The sequence below is a fragment of the Oryzias melastigma genome, linkage group LG1 (assembly GCF_002922805.2).
Source record: "Oryzias melastigma strain HK-1 linkage group LG1, ASM292280v2, whole genome shotgun sequence".
Taxonomy (NCBI): domain Eukaryota; kingdom Metazoa; phylum Chordata; class Actinopteri; order Beloniformes; family Adrianichthyidae; genus Oryzias; species Oryzias melastigma.
The window spans coordinates 28,082,386-28,097,881 of record NC_050512.1 but is presented as its reverse complement, the minus strand read 5'-3'; the positions used below and the strand labels follow the sequence as shown (position 1 = coordinate 28,097,881).

General features: G+C 41.3%; 1 protein-coding gene across 4 annotated transcripts in view; it reads right to left on the bottom strand.

Moving 5' to 3' along the window:
- Positions 1–15,496, bottom strand: part of LOC112157132 (axin-2) — a 125,654-nt gene that overhangs the window by 79,210 nt on the left and 30,948 nt on the right. The gene's annotated exons all lie outside the window — the stretch shown is intronic.

Below are 15,496 nucleotides of genomic sequence, written 5' to 3'. Positions count from 1 at the left end.
GAAAAATGATGAGAATGTTTTACCTGTTGGACCAACACAAAGTTCTATCCTCACCACCTAAACTCTATTGAGAGCCTTGTAGAGTAAAATGTTTAAATAAAGTCATTTATAATTGTTTTTGAGATGAGATATAAGGATCTATTCTGTCAACAATGAAATCAAAACCCAAATAACAACAAACAACAGCAGCTGTGGCGATTACAAACTCAGGTCTGATGAGCTCAGACACAGGGAGAGAGTTCATCCTGAAAGCAGTTTGATAAGGAGAGGAATGCTGTAAAACAAGCATGAAAGTATGAAAACAGATCCAAAAGATTAGATTTTTAAATGTTGACCATATATAATAAAAAAACCACTTGATTAAAACTTAAATGTGTTTGAAAACAAAAGATTTCCAACGATGCATGTCTGTGTTTTGGTCCAACTCTTTCAGATAGTTTGTAGTTTCCTCATGAATGCACAGATCTGTCCAGGTTTCTGCAGAAGATTTGCAGATGAGATTATGGTCACTTCATCCCTTTAACTGCATCATCTTTATTCAGTTTTTTATCCAGTCAATTTTCCAGAAAAGTTGTTAATCTAAATGCAAAATGTTTAGGTTTTGAATACACAACCTTCCAAACCAGCCGTACAACCTCTAAAGACATTTACGAGTTCTTCTACCTTTGGAAAAGCTGACTGAGGCTTGCAGCGTTTGATACTAAATAAAAAGCCATCCATTCTTTATCTTAATCTGCTGTACCCATTTGGGGTCATAGGGTTGCTGGAGCCTATCATGGCTACTGTTGGGTGATGGTGGGGTACATCCTGGACAGGAACACATTTACACCAACCTACACTCACACATGCACACCTAGGGACCCTTTAGATTTACTACTTGAGCTATGAAGCGTGTTTTTGGATGGTGGGAGGAAGCCGGAGTACCAAAATAAAACCCACCCATACACGGGGAGAACGTGCCAACTCCATCACTCAGTCCAGTTTGCATATACCAGGGGTCTGCAACCTTTTATTCAAAAAGAGCCATTTGGGCCTGTTTCTCAATGATCAAAACCAAGTCGAAGCCACAAAGTCATATTTCACTCTTTTGAAAAGTTGTTACTTTTAATCCATTCATCATTCACCTTCTTGTCCGCTTTATCCCTCTCAGGGTCGCGGGGGTGCCGGAGCCTAACCCGGCTACTGAAGGGCGAAGGCGGGGTACACCCTGGACAGGTCGCCAGTCTGTCGCAGGGCCACAATCACACAATGGGAATACTTTTAATACAAATTATTTGTTTTGTTTTGCATGAATAAAACCAGAAATCTACAAAGAAAAAACAATGTGTTTAGACAGAGGGTCATATCACTTCCTTTCAAAATAAAAGACTTCCTTTTCCACATAGGATTGTCCCACCCAACGGCATTTTCTCTTGTTGGTTCTACTTGGGTAGTCTGTCATGCTTTTCCCTATTTACTAGTTCTGTCAACCTTTTTTTGCTTCATGACTAAATTGAAAAAGTATCAAAAAATATTTAAATGTGTTTTCTTTTCAACTCTTTTTTTGTGTAAAATCAATAAACATTGTTGTGCAGCAAAAAATATGTGATTTAAGCACATAAAAAACAATCAGAGTAAAAAATTGCTAAAGTTTTGAAACAATTTAAAAATTGGGTGAAATGTAATGTCAAAATCTGCAAAAAAAAGAATAAAGCTTCATCCACTAAGGTGATGACCTGAATCTGATGGAGTTTGAAATATAAATCTGACTCACTTCCGTGATGTGAACCAAGTTCTTGTGGAGATCTATGATTGATGTTTGAATATCTGTCTATGATTTTCTTCTGTTTTTCTTGGTGACCAACAAAAGGTCTTGTTTGAGAACGTGTCCACTTCTGAACCTGCTGCCTGCAGCTTCATCCTCACACATCTTTTGCAGGTCTTCATCCATTTGCATCACTCGCCTCCTCTCCACCTCCTTCGTCCTTGTGGACAAAGAAACCGAGCAGACAATAGCTCTCGCATTGATCACCAAGGACAAGTTTCTATTGCTCTCCCTCCCCGCGCTTTTCCCTCCGTCTGTCTCTGTAATTTTTCCTTTCATGGCTGTTTTTCCAGACCCTCTCCCGAGACCTTCTAAGTTGGCAAAAAAAAAAAAAAAAGACACAAACTGAACATTAAAACGCCTCACAGCCCTTTAAACACTTGTCCTTTCTGCGAATCATAGCCAGAGTTGCTATAGAGACCAGTCCTTTAAACCTCTCTTTTGTGTTCTTTTAAGAAGTTTTCTGGAGAGAAGTGAATGGACAGAGATACATAAACCAGTATTAAATATGAAAGAGGAAAAAAGTCTAATTTGCCGTGAGATTGAGAGATGAGTGAAGGACCATCATTGCGGAAAGTCTCAGACGACACTGACCAGAGTTTCCTTGCATGTTGAGTTTGTTTAATTGCTCTGCATTTTCCTATAAAGAGCCTTGCTGTGTTTATAGCATGTCTGAATCTGTCAAAGCGGGGTATTTGTCTGTTGTTTCAGTGGATGACTGCCCGCCCGCCTGTGTGCGTGCTGGTTTGATTGCCGCTACCTGCACGCAGCCATGGGCGTTTAATTCAGCGAGCAGGCAGGGGCATTATCGCAGTACCATCACTAATCCCCATGGAATGAAACACTGACACTTTGATGTCTGCCAAAGAACACCGCTTAAGTATTTGGAGGCGAGACCGTGCATCACGTAGAAACCATAATTAACAATCTATAGCTGGACTGGAGCCAGGCGAAGCAGAGAAAGGAGGAAGATATTGGTGGTTTAGAGCCAGAGGCAGAACGGTAAAGCTTGAAAGGATTCGTGTGTGCACGGCTGTCCGTGTGGAAGTGCTTCTTCTACACACCACGGAGGTTCCAGAAACACAAGACAAGTGAGAAGTCTGAAAGTTCTCCCGCCACCTACACACAGAAACTATTCCAAGGTGCCAGTGTTCATTCCGACACGTGAACGCTCCTGTTTGGGGCGCATGCTGGAGCACGCAGGCTACAACACCTCATGTAAGAGGATAAAAACACCAAGACTTTCATCACAGCAAGCAAGAGAGGATGTCAAAGATTTTTTTTTTCCTCCGAGGAAGATGAAAGCAGAGGGATATTCTCTTATTTTGGCTGATCTCTCGCTTTTCACTCTTTTTGAAATCCTTGCAGAATCATCCAGTGATGAAAATAGAGGGGGATTGAGAGGGGGAGGGGGGGGTTGAAGTTATTTACATCCCATGCGGTGTTTGTGGCCTGTCACTTCTTATTTTCTCCCAGGGCTGTCCAACTGGTAAGCTTCTGTCAACACTCTGAAAAGCTTGTATTTGCTGAGGTAATTACAAAGTGACAGCCTCCAATCCTCTGACACACACACATATATACGACAAAAGCAACAAATATGGCCGCTTTGGCCTCTCAGATACCTTCTCGGTTGGCCTTTCAATACCTACTGCCCTTATGAATCCCAAAACAAAATGATTAATATTCCTGAAGTGTCTCTAAAAGAAGGAGCTCACTAATTTGGATGGATCTTTGAGAGGTATCTGCATTCCCAACTAAACATCTGTGGGATGCAAAAGCACAGATAAACCCACACAAACACCTTCCACCTCCGACATCCACTTAAAGGTATTTGTAAGAACGCATTTGATCTTTTCTTCCTTTCTTCTTCAAGGACATGTATTGCCTGTACACATAATCCATGACAGACATAATGTGATTTGGTTGTATCTCTAAATGGCAGGGAATAGCAGCTGACAGGAATTAATAAGTTGCCATGGCAGGAAATGAGTCTGAGGAGGAGGGGTCAGGAGGCGGCGGCGGTGGTGTAACCTGGCAGCTTAACACACAGATCATCGAATTATCTTTTGAGGAACATCGTCATGGTCGTGCGAACATCGAGCTCAACCTGCCCTATCTGCGGATGCGCACAATGCTGGTCTGTCATGTTCACTTTGGATCACTTCTCCAAAAATAATAACGGTTCCAAACTGGAGACCTGAGGAGACCCTTCATAGTGTCATGTCAATTTTCTGAATTTTGCTGCTTTTTCAATGAGAACTAAAGAACGGTTCAGTTGGTCATGGGAGGCATTGCTACAATCAAAAGAGTCGACGCCGCGGGCGGGAATGCTTTTTCCATTTATGTTCAATCAACAACACGCTGTTTTGTGTTAATCGTTTACTCTTGTTCGGAACAAACGCATTCTCACTCCCAACGTGTCATTTATGGACATGTGGTTCGGGCTTCTCCGCGTCCTTTTTTGTCACTTTAGATGTCCTCAACTTTCATTTTTTGAAGTTCTGGCTGTTCCTGTTAAATCAGGGGTCTCCAACCTTCAGGCCGCAAACCAGTACCGGTCCAAGGGTTTGTTGGTACCGGGCCACAGACAGGGAAAAATGCATACACTAATCAGGGGTCCCAAACCCTCAGGGCGGTGACCAGACTGGTACCTTAACCCTAACCCGGTACCATTTCTGCGTCCGGTAGTGTCCAGAACCGTGATTTAATGGGAACAGCCAGCACGTCGGAAAACATCGAATTGGGGGAATCCAAAATGTCACGGAAGGGGCCCAAAACATACGTCTATATATAAGACGACTTAGGAGTGAGAATGTGTGGTTGCACCAGAAAAATAGATTGATGTTCATTATAAAACTTGCTTTGTCCCTTTTCAAAAATATGAATTTTTTATTTCCATGAATGAAAGAACGTCTTTATTTGATTCATTGTCAAAACTTTCCAAGTCCAAGCAAAAATAAAAAATGCTTAAAATCGCCACAAACTACAGACAGAAGTCTCTATTAGCATATAGAAGTAGATTCTGAAACTAAACTGTAGTCTATAACTGCTGTGATCTCCGTCAGAACTTTATATGAGGTGGAAAGAAAGTAAAAAAAAAATAGCTAAGGCCAAAACTGAGCGTACAGCTGTCAACTCTGGACCTGGAGGGGCTCATGTCCAGCTTCTTTACCAACTAATCCTAACAGAACCAGTGGGACAGGATTCAGGATGGCGGAAACAAAAGAAAACCAAAAAAAAGCATGACATCAGCAAATGATTGACTGAAGACATCTGTGGATGATTCTCATATGGAACCAGTGACATAAAACAATACATGAACCAAGAAAACAGAACTGACGACAAACAAACAAAGCTAAAGGGCACAAGTATCAGGTTTATTGGCAAAAACCACCAAATAAAGGGAATTAGTGGCACGAAAAATATATTTTTTAAATTTTTGAAGTATATCCCTAAGGGTTTGAGTTTGACACCCCTCTGTCCCTTTAGCATAGACATCAAGCCCTAGTCACATGGACCCGTATGGGGTTGACCTATAGGGGTGCTGTGGGTTTTTACATGCGGCATAGCACTTTACTACCTTCTTAGAAGGCCCAAAGCGCCTTATAGTCATTGTCCCATTCAGACATGCTCACACATTGTTCAAGAAATCACCGTCTTGCATAAGGACACTTCGACACATTGGCAGGCAGGGCAATAACCAAACCTGGGGTTGTCAGAGGTTGACCTCTTCATCATGGTCATCCTACTTTTTGGGTTGTCCAGGCCATGGAAGGTTGTAGTGAGGTGTGAGTGCATCATAAGGTGAGTGCAAGTGTGTGAATATACAACAAATTCTCATCCCCAAGTCGTCACATATTGACGTTTGGTGAAAGTCCCCTCCGTGTCGCTATTTGAGGTTTTGGGTGTCCCAAACTCATAGTTTTTGATGTGCTGGCTGTTCATAAAATCAAGGGTCCAAAACCGGATGAGGTACTGGATGCGCACTAGTCCTCAAGATGCGTCCAGTACCGGAACCCTAACCCAGTACCCTAACCTTAACCTGGTATAAAAACATGGTTTTCAAGCAGTGCCACATCTGGTACTGGTAGAGCATCTGGTCCAGTGTCGGGTTTGGGTACCGATGCACTTTGCATCGCGGGACTGGACCAGTTCTGGTTTGCGGCCCAGAGTTTGGGGACCCGTGATTTAATAAGAACAGCCAATACTTCAAAAAATATCGACACCCAAAACGTCAAAAAGTGACTCATTGGGGTCCTTAACCAAACGTCAATATGTGACGACTTGGGAGTGAGAATATATTGGAATGTACCAAGGTTAACCATGAGATAAGTGAATAGAGTAGTCATCTTAAGGCTAATGTACGTCGCACGCACTTGTGATGCTGTCATACTGCTGTCACATTCTAGTCATTAGTGAGGTGCAGATACTGGCACTTTGACATGGTGAGTGTACACATGGTACACATGTGCCCATAGGACGTCTGGAGGATGGCAATGCAAACTACGCTCTGATTTCCTGAATCCAAACAATCAGGCTATGTGCTGGGAGGACACATTTATTGTTTAAACACAACGTACAGACACTTCTTAAATATCCACAACAAAGCAAAACCCAGTTCAGCTTGTCAGGCGTATATTCCATTTACATGGAAAACTTGCTGATAACCTCTCATGGAAAGATCTCTGGCTCTTCAGTAAATGTTTTGTTTAAACCGCGATGCCTTTAGCAATTTTTCTTTCAGATTTCCCCTCTCAAACCATAGAAATGCTGATCAAACCAGCAGGTCACTGGAAACAGCACTTTGGATCATGGGGTCTCCCAGATGCTTTCAGGAAGCCTTAGTTATTATGAGCTGAACAAACACAGCCAATGGAAAACCCCTCCACCTGGCTTGCCTTCCTTCTGCTGTTCCCCAGGATGTCAGTCATTCTAAGAACAGGAATTGGAAATTCCTCTCAATGGACCGCATGAGCCTTTGTTCTTGGATCTGGAAACAGCCTTTAGCTGCACGTCTTCACTTAATCATCAGCATGCAAATTCCAGCTGACCCCTTCCAGACTGAAGATATCCACAATTCCAACTCACTCTGAAGGGAAAAAAGAACACTGAAACAAAAACAAATCTGATACTTGAGTGATGCCCAAAATACAAGCAAAGGTTTTTTAAGCTGAGACTGTTTTTCATGTCTAGTCAGGAAATCTGTACCTGTGGTCTAAGGAGGAGCTGCTTTTATGTGCGGTTCAGCGTAAACAAAGAGTGTGAAGCAGATAAACCACCAAACAGTTCAGCGTGACTCGGATTTATCAGGCACTCTGAGTAAAAGAGGCCACCTTCACCAGCGGAGTGACCCCAGGATGACTTTAAGTTGTACTTCCTACATTTTCCACCACACCGCAGAGATGAGCTGTGGTTGGAAAACAGACAAGCACTAAAAGACAGAAAGCCCACAGACGGGAGGGTAAACGTTCAAACTTCTGCGATCCGATGGAACGGCATCTGGAAGTGTTCTCCTGAGCCAATCCTGTCTGACCACCAAAGTCCTGTTTGTTTGGCTTGTGTGATTGTTCTTTTCTGTGCTTGAGTACAGACCAGCAAACCTTTCTGTGGTCAGCTGGAAGAAGCAGGGCCTTTGGTCGTCTGGTGGACTCTGCCACGACGTGGATTTGGTCAAACTTTCTGGGAGGTTATCCTCTAAAACTGTTACACCAGTTATCACTTGTTATGAGTCAGTTTACAGCTCAGCGTAAGCCACAACATCCCAACACATATTCAGTCCTCTGTGTCGCATAAGATAGACAGAAGACAGCTTTAAGAGACAGACTTCTTTTTGTCGATTGTTAGATCCCACTAATGGGATATCCTGGAAGTGCAATGTGAGCGCAGGAACAAATAGAGAGTGCCAAGCAAAACAAATCCAGGGAAAATCTATCAGCATTTCTGACCTTTTTCACTGGGTCAACCTTATTTCACCCTTAATGTTATTGATTTGACATCTTTTTTAAAACAAATAAAGAGTTACATGGTGGTTCACTGGCCCTGGTTCGGATTCTGACTGGGATCTTCCGGTGAGAAGTTTGTACATGGGTGGGTCCTCTCACACTCCAAAAACATATTTTTGATTTGGACACTTGGTTACTTTAAATCAGGGGTATCAAACCTGAGGCCTTCCAGAAATCCTGTCTCATCTGCTGCTGATTTCCTGGATCAGGTGTGTAAGGAGCTTCAATGGCAGGTTGGTTAGAAAACAGGTAGGACTAGGACTGCTACGTCAATCGACCTGCCAACCTTGAACCTTGGTGGGGTTATTAGGGGGGGCAGTGGCTGGCTGAGCAAAAGGCTTTGCCCCCTCCAGTTGCTCCTCAGTTTTTAAGACAATATTGTCATTATTGACAAAGATTAAGAAGTCATCAATACAAGCTCCTTTAAACTGACAAAAACACAATTAAAACAAATAGCCCACTTTTCTTCTTAGCCAATCACAATCATTACACAACCTTTAAAATGAATAGTTGTTCTACATGTATCCTGACCTACCTGTCCTTGAAGATCCTTATTGGCTAAACACACCTGATCCAGGTAGAAAAGGAAGGATTTCTTAAAAACCAGAAGGAGGCCGGCTCTCGAGGCTAAAATCAAACATCCCAGATGGCTCATAGGCCCGCCTCCACGCCGTTCTCCACCCGAAGAGATGCTTTGTCATGGTCTGGCCTCTAACCACCATCAGGGTGTCTAGACTCTGGGGTTTATTCATCTATGATCCAAGTTCATCCCAGCATGCACTATGTCATTGGCCCAGATATTAACCGCTAAAGATTATGAATTTATTTCACACTGATTTTTCTGCAATATTAATAAATATTTAGTTGGAGATCTAACATCTCCACTTATCGAAATATAATAAAATCTGTATTTAGTTTGTTAAGACAACAGAAAAAGTCAGAAACAAGAAAAGTTTTGAGGCGTCTCAAATATTTTCTACTTCTAAATCTTCTTGGTTGTATCTAATTTAGGTTATAGTACAGTTTGTTACATCTTTGAAAAGTTTTCAGTCTATGTAAACTCCACACAAGCCAGTTTTAACAGTATCTGGAGCCAGGTCAGTTCATCAGGCAAGCACTAGGTGGCCACAATCAAGTCAATTCTGTTCACTCCTATGCAAACTTCCCCCCAAAGTTGCCAGTTTTAGTAATTTTAAAATTGTCATTTTTTTAATCTATTTGCATTAAATGTGTTATTTTCACTCATTTATTTTATCGATGGAACCCAGTATTTTCTTTTTCTCTGACAACATTTTTATCAGTTCCACTGCCCCCTGCTGGCCATAAAACACAGCTGCACTTTTACATCTACAACAACAGAAAAGCACCACATCTAAAGGCCCAGATGCATCAGTCTAGACAGGCTGAAGTCTCTTACTTTACACAATAAAAATGTAGATGTGCTGGAGGCCTTTATCACACAGGTGCACTGACTTCTCTGTATTTCAGTCGCCATCTTTCCATACCTCCTACCCTCCAGCGCCTGCACGCACATGGCTCTGGGCTGTGACCTTGAACACACATCTATGCGTGTGCACTTTCACTGGCCTCAGTCATTCCTTCTCTCTACAGCGCCCGTTTCTTCCTTCCTTTGTGCAGTCTCCATTGTTGTTTCCACTGCTTTGAAACTTAAAAATACCCTTCTCTGACTGCGTTCTGTACATTTTGTTGCCATGGTGATTGCCATGTAGAGCGTTCAAAGGGAACATGTGTGCGCCTGTGAGTGTGCATGTGTGTTTGTAGCTGTGCTATCAGTCAAGGACAGAGTCCAAAGCTGTTTTTTTCCGACAAAAACAAAAAACCACATCCACAATCCTCTCTCTTTGGCTTTTCATCTTTCTAATTTTCCATCTTTTTTCTTCTTCATTTTCCTCCGCTGGCACGTTCCCGTCAGTCTTTGAGCCCATCCCCTCTCTGCATCAGCCTTCAAACCCTCGTCGTCACACTCCTGTTCTACATGGCAACAGCTCGCTGAACGCAGAGGCAGGGTGACAAGTTCCCCCTCCGAAAGTGAGAGTTCATGTCACGACAGGAACCGTTCATCTGGCCTTTCCTGCGTCTTCAAAACATGAAAACTTCAACATATGGAGGGTGCAGTTTCCAACTTTCGAAGGCGCCTCACATCTAAATGGGTTAATGTGTTTATTGCTTTTACAACCCACATGTGCATTACACAGATTTCGGCTCAAAAGACTCAAACTGGATGATGAATTGCCGTTTTACTTCATGTCGTCTTTTGTGACATCAAGTGCTGCTTTGTGATGTTTTTCTGTGCAGATGTAATCATCCACACGTGTTCGCCTCTTTATGTGTTTGTGTATGTGTAAAAGCCATGTGAGACTTGATTCCCACTGATCAAGAAAGAAATATGCTCTTTCTAATCCAGGGGTGGTCCTCTCGCACCACCCTGGAGAGGAGCGGAGAGGCCTGCCGGGTGTGTTCACTGACTGAGTCAGCGTGCAGAAAAAGAAGATCTCAGCAGCCTATTAGACACAGGCAGGGATTACCACAACCACAGGATGATATTGATTGATAGGTTTCTTCTCAGTTCCAGTCCGTTAGCGGATAATATAAACCTTGAGGGAATTTTTTTTTTTTTTATTACCATTGATAATTTGCTGATTCAGACCCACAAGGACACAAACCAGTTTTGTTACTTTTGTCACATGCAGCAAAAAATAATACATCAATGTTTTCAGTCACTTGTGCACAATTTGAGTCAAAAATGAATAAAAGTCAAAGATGAGTGTGTGCGGATCACATTGTGGTCTTCAATTTTAGTGCAATGGCTAGTCGTCTATGAAAAGAAGATAAATACAAAGTTGCAAAATATCTTTTTTGCTTAGAATTTGCACTAATTTCAGTGAGAAATAAAACTGCTTCACTTCTTTGAATGTTTTGTCACAAAGATGACGAATGTTTTTGTCTTCAAAGTCTGAATCTGATATTTGTCTTGAAATCAGACAATAAGAACTACCGAGTTTTATGGACTACAAGTAACTCTTGAGTTTAAGTTGCAATAATTGCATAATCAAGAAGAAAACAATCATATATAAGTTACTTTTTGGGAGAAAAAAAAATAATAAAATACAAGAAAAAGAATGGGTATTTTATTTTGTAATAATGGAACAGATCAAAATATTGGGCCTCTCTACTGTAACACATTTATGCATCATGGGAGGGGGGTTATTATATTAGCACAACTTAAGAACAGTTATTCAGATAACCATAACAGACATGCAAACAAGTCAGCACAACGTTTTATATCACTTTCAATCACTAAATCCTTTGAATTCTTCTCCCTCTGTGTTTCTTTTGAGCAATTTCCCCAAAGCCCAACCATTGACTGTATAAGTGTGAACTGGACATAACAAGCGTTGAGGTCCCACATAGGAAATGCATTACCTTCAGCCCTCGCGAGATCAGTTTAGAGCCTTCGCCGTCACTTCCTGCTATGTCTACCGCCATAATGCAACCGAATGACGGCCCTCCACTGCGAATAGTTCAAGTCGCGTTGAGTCACGTTTTTACAGGAACGCAAGAATCTGTCAATCAAACATTTGAGGCGGGGCCAGCAGAGGCCACATGCTTTTACTGAGGCATCTGATTGGTCAGTTTATATCTTGAAAAACTTGCCAAAAAGAAAAAATATATTTAAAAAAATTAGGATTAGAAAGAACGTGCTAAAAAGGAAGCATCAGTGCAAGAATTGTTATTCTGACATATAAAATAACTGTCTATTTCTCAATGGAAGTCTACGGGATTTTGGCCTGCTTGTACTTCCTGTTTGGACTACGAGAGGGGAGGGGTTACTCAGTCCAGTTCCTACTTATACAGTCAATGGGCCCGACGTAAGACTAAGTGGTGCTTCTTCTTCTTCTTCTGTGTTGCTGTCAGTAACAAATAGTGATACACACTCCTACTGTGCCCTCTAGTGGTTTTTCATATTTTTTATGGCATACACGTTTCACCTGAGTACAAGTCACACTCCCAACCAAACCATGTTAAAGAAAATATATACCCTATAAGATACGATAATCCAACATTAACTAGTGGTCACAGTTTGAAGAACGAAGCTTTTTAGATTCAATTTCCTGCTACATATGATATAAGTTTACACAAACCTTTCAATTGTCTTTTTTTTCTGTGGAGGCATTTCATTTCACGTTTGGCAGAATCTTTCACTTCAGCCCAATTGTAGTTCCACGGATTTGCTAACATGCATTCAATCCTTTGCTAAGCCCAATGTTGAGCCTAAAGAACTCCTGAGCTTGAGGTCATGAGCTGACAGACTGATATTCCTTTTCAGGCTCTTCATGTAGAATTCATGTTCTGAGCTATAAATCGGTTTCAAACAATGACATTATCTCGACTGTGTTTCCATAATGTTGTTTTCATGGAATGTGTTATTTTAAATCTGGTTTATTACTTTTTAAACATCTAACGTTTGTTTGATGAGCATAAAGAATGTGGATGTAGCTTTCCTGAAGTCTCCTTGGTTTGGTTTTACTATGACTTTGGGTTAACCTTCATTTGCTTCCTAGAGCTGCTTTGGTTAACAGTACAATCCTCTGATGGTTTATCATGGTTTTACATTCTTCTAATAATAGAAACACCCCATATATTTGTTTTTCTGGAGACTCAAAGTCCTCGATTTGTAACGGTATTTGTCAATATTTTAATTTTGTTTTCATCTTTGTATGGCAACAAAAAGGGTTGTTTTTACTGGTAAAGTATTTTAAATATTTTTTTTATTTAGCAGCTTTTAAAAGATGTGATTGATCAGGTCACCTACAGCAGTGGTCCTCAAACCCCGGGCCGGGGACCAGCACCGGGCCGTGGGTCACTTGGTACCGGGCCGCAGACAGAAATAATAAATAAATAAATACATTTGCCAACTTTTATTATTTTCATTTTGTTTATTTTCTGATCCTGAAGGAACTTTTCGTTTGAAAGACTTCCTGATTCTGATCACAACATCTGTCTGGGTCATGTGACTTAAAGCAGCTAACTAGCATGGCTAACTAGATTGCTAGGCTAATGTAATGTGTCTTTTATGGACTTTTTTCAAAACAGAAACAAATTTCTACAAATCAACAATTTTGTTTGATTAAATTTTCTTCATCTGAGACTTTTTTTAAAACAAAATTTCTTGCAGTAGCCTTTTATTTTGAAATTAGATTTTCATAAACCGGAAGCTAAAGATACCAGCTTCGGCTCAGTTTGTGAAAATATTGTCTAAACTGGTCCGTTGCCTCAAAATGGGTGGGGAGCACTGACTTATAGCTTTGACAATATCAGGTAAATCCTTACAGATAAAGTCCTTTTTTAATCAATACTCAATTTTAAACTTAATATTCATACAGTATTTGTTTATTATTATGTTTAGCTTGAAGTTTTGAATCATTTTAGTGTGGCAAATATAAAACAATCAAATCAGGGGAGATTTCTTCCAAGTCTTGTGTCTGTAGAGAAAGGTGTTGGTAGTTAGGATGTTTCAGTCCCAGTTTGCTGTGTCTTTGACGTTTGATTTAGTTGGGAAACTGCAGTCAGCAAAACCTGCAACCAGTTTAGGTCCTCACCTTTTTTCTATGCCTATTTAATACTTGCAGCCACATTGGTTTTCTCCCCGTTTTGATGCTTCATCGCTCCTCTCCACATTCCTAATCTCTTCAAACACACTCGTTATAGTGAAATTAGATTCCAGAGTTTGGGGGATTTAGAGGATTTTCCTCCTACTCTCCTCTCCTGCTCCGAGGATAGGAGGGGGAGCCTCAGCCGGAGCAGCACCGGCCCATTTTCAGAAGTGCTGACTCCAAGGCGGCTTTCATTCATGGAATGCAGAATGCATTTCCAAAGGAAAGAGGCGGAGTCCACAAGAAATAGGTGAAGATAAACAGATACATTAAAGTAGAACTTACAAAAGGACAAATACACTGATAAAAGTTCTGTTTTGGGGTTTGCTTTGTAAATAACAACATATTAAAAACGATTCGAGAAGTGACACATGGTGACAAAGCGGTGGGGGCTTGGATCGACCCACAGACATTCCCAGACCACAGTAATCCACAGCAGATGATGCCTGACGCACACGTGCGCTCCATGAGGACGGTGGCTGTGCGGCCACGCAGCCGTGATCATCATTTCATGCGCTCTGATTTACTGCGCGTGCATCTGGGTCTTATCAGCAATAACTGAAACGCCATCGAAGAAATTTAAATTGGATAAATGACTAAAGCCGTAGTGTGAGCCAAGCAGCAGCGGTGCTGGTTCTGGTTGGTGAAAGTGAGGAGTGATGGTCATGCTGCAACTCAACTGAGCAGCTGTGGACAAAACGAGGCCTAGCTGTCTATACGTCTGTGCAGCATCAGGTACCTGATGGGTTCAAGTGTTGACCAAAACAGTTGTAAAGTCATGTTCAGCTTAAATGTTGAAATGTGACTCATGCAGAAATGACATTTATGGTGTGATTACAGGGTTTTTCAGTGTAGGATCAACAGATACAATAAAACTCCCCTAGAATGCACTTTATACGGTGTTTGTCATGTTGTCATGGTGTCTCAATCCACAATTCCACAATACAGTATCCTGGAAATCTCCCAAAAGTGAAACACCAATGTGCATCAATACTCGCTACATGGGCCAATACAATGATCCCTCGTTTATTGCAGAAGTTCTAAAAATAACCGGCGATATGTTAGATCTGCAAAGTAGGATTAGGCCTATAGATGTTGTAAGTAGGGATTTTCAGATCAGTTTTTTTGAGGGTTTGATCCAATCCCAAGTCATTTGATTTAGAGTATCTGCCGTAACCAAGTTCCAATCTGATACAGATTCAAACTCCTCAACATTTTCATAGGCCCGATCCGAATTCTCCCCTTTTCCCTCACACTAAGCCCTCCCCCTTCGTTCATCCCTCTGTGCTTGCTCCAAACGGAGGGTGATGAAAAAGTGTCTAATATTTCGGACGTGACTTCCGTTCAATGACGTCATCAACATCACTGGTCTGCTAGCGTTAGCGCATATCCGTAACAGCAGCGGTTTTATAACTTTATAAAGGTCACACTACAACATAAAGTTATTACTTACATTTAATTTAAACTTCTGTGGTTCAGAGCGCACCAAAGTGAAGAAAAGAGCTTCTTAGCGCAACGCGGTTTACTCTCGCGATAGCGGACTTTAGACCCCTCTGTTTGGAGTGAGAAACTTAAAAATCATAATTCCGGACACGACTTTGACTTCAACTGCCACTTCAAATCAAGGTGGAGGGCTAAGGGAGAGGGAGAAGGTGAGTGTTCGGATGGGGCCATTGTAGCAGAAAATTAAAATAATGATTTGTCATAGCTTGTGACTAACTTTAGAAATGCAGAGCTGATGACATTTGTCATGCAGGCTCACTGTGAGTGTATCCGCAGCGGCAGCAGTTTATCATCTATGTGCACCTCAGCCATCCATTCATGATTTGAACTAATCTAAATGAAATAAATGCTACTTAAGTAATCCTTACTTTAAAAAAAATCTATTTTCTTTTTATTTTATTTATTTATTTTTGTTCCTTTTCCCTCTTTGTCCTCAGCAGTCTTACACTGCTAGGTTTTGTTATTTTAGTTTGGGGTTGGACCTTGGTAGTCTTAGTTTACGGCTTCATTTG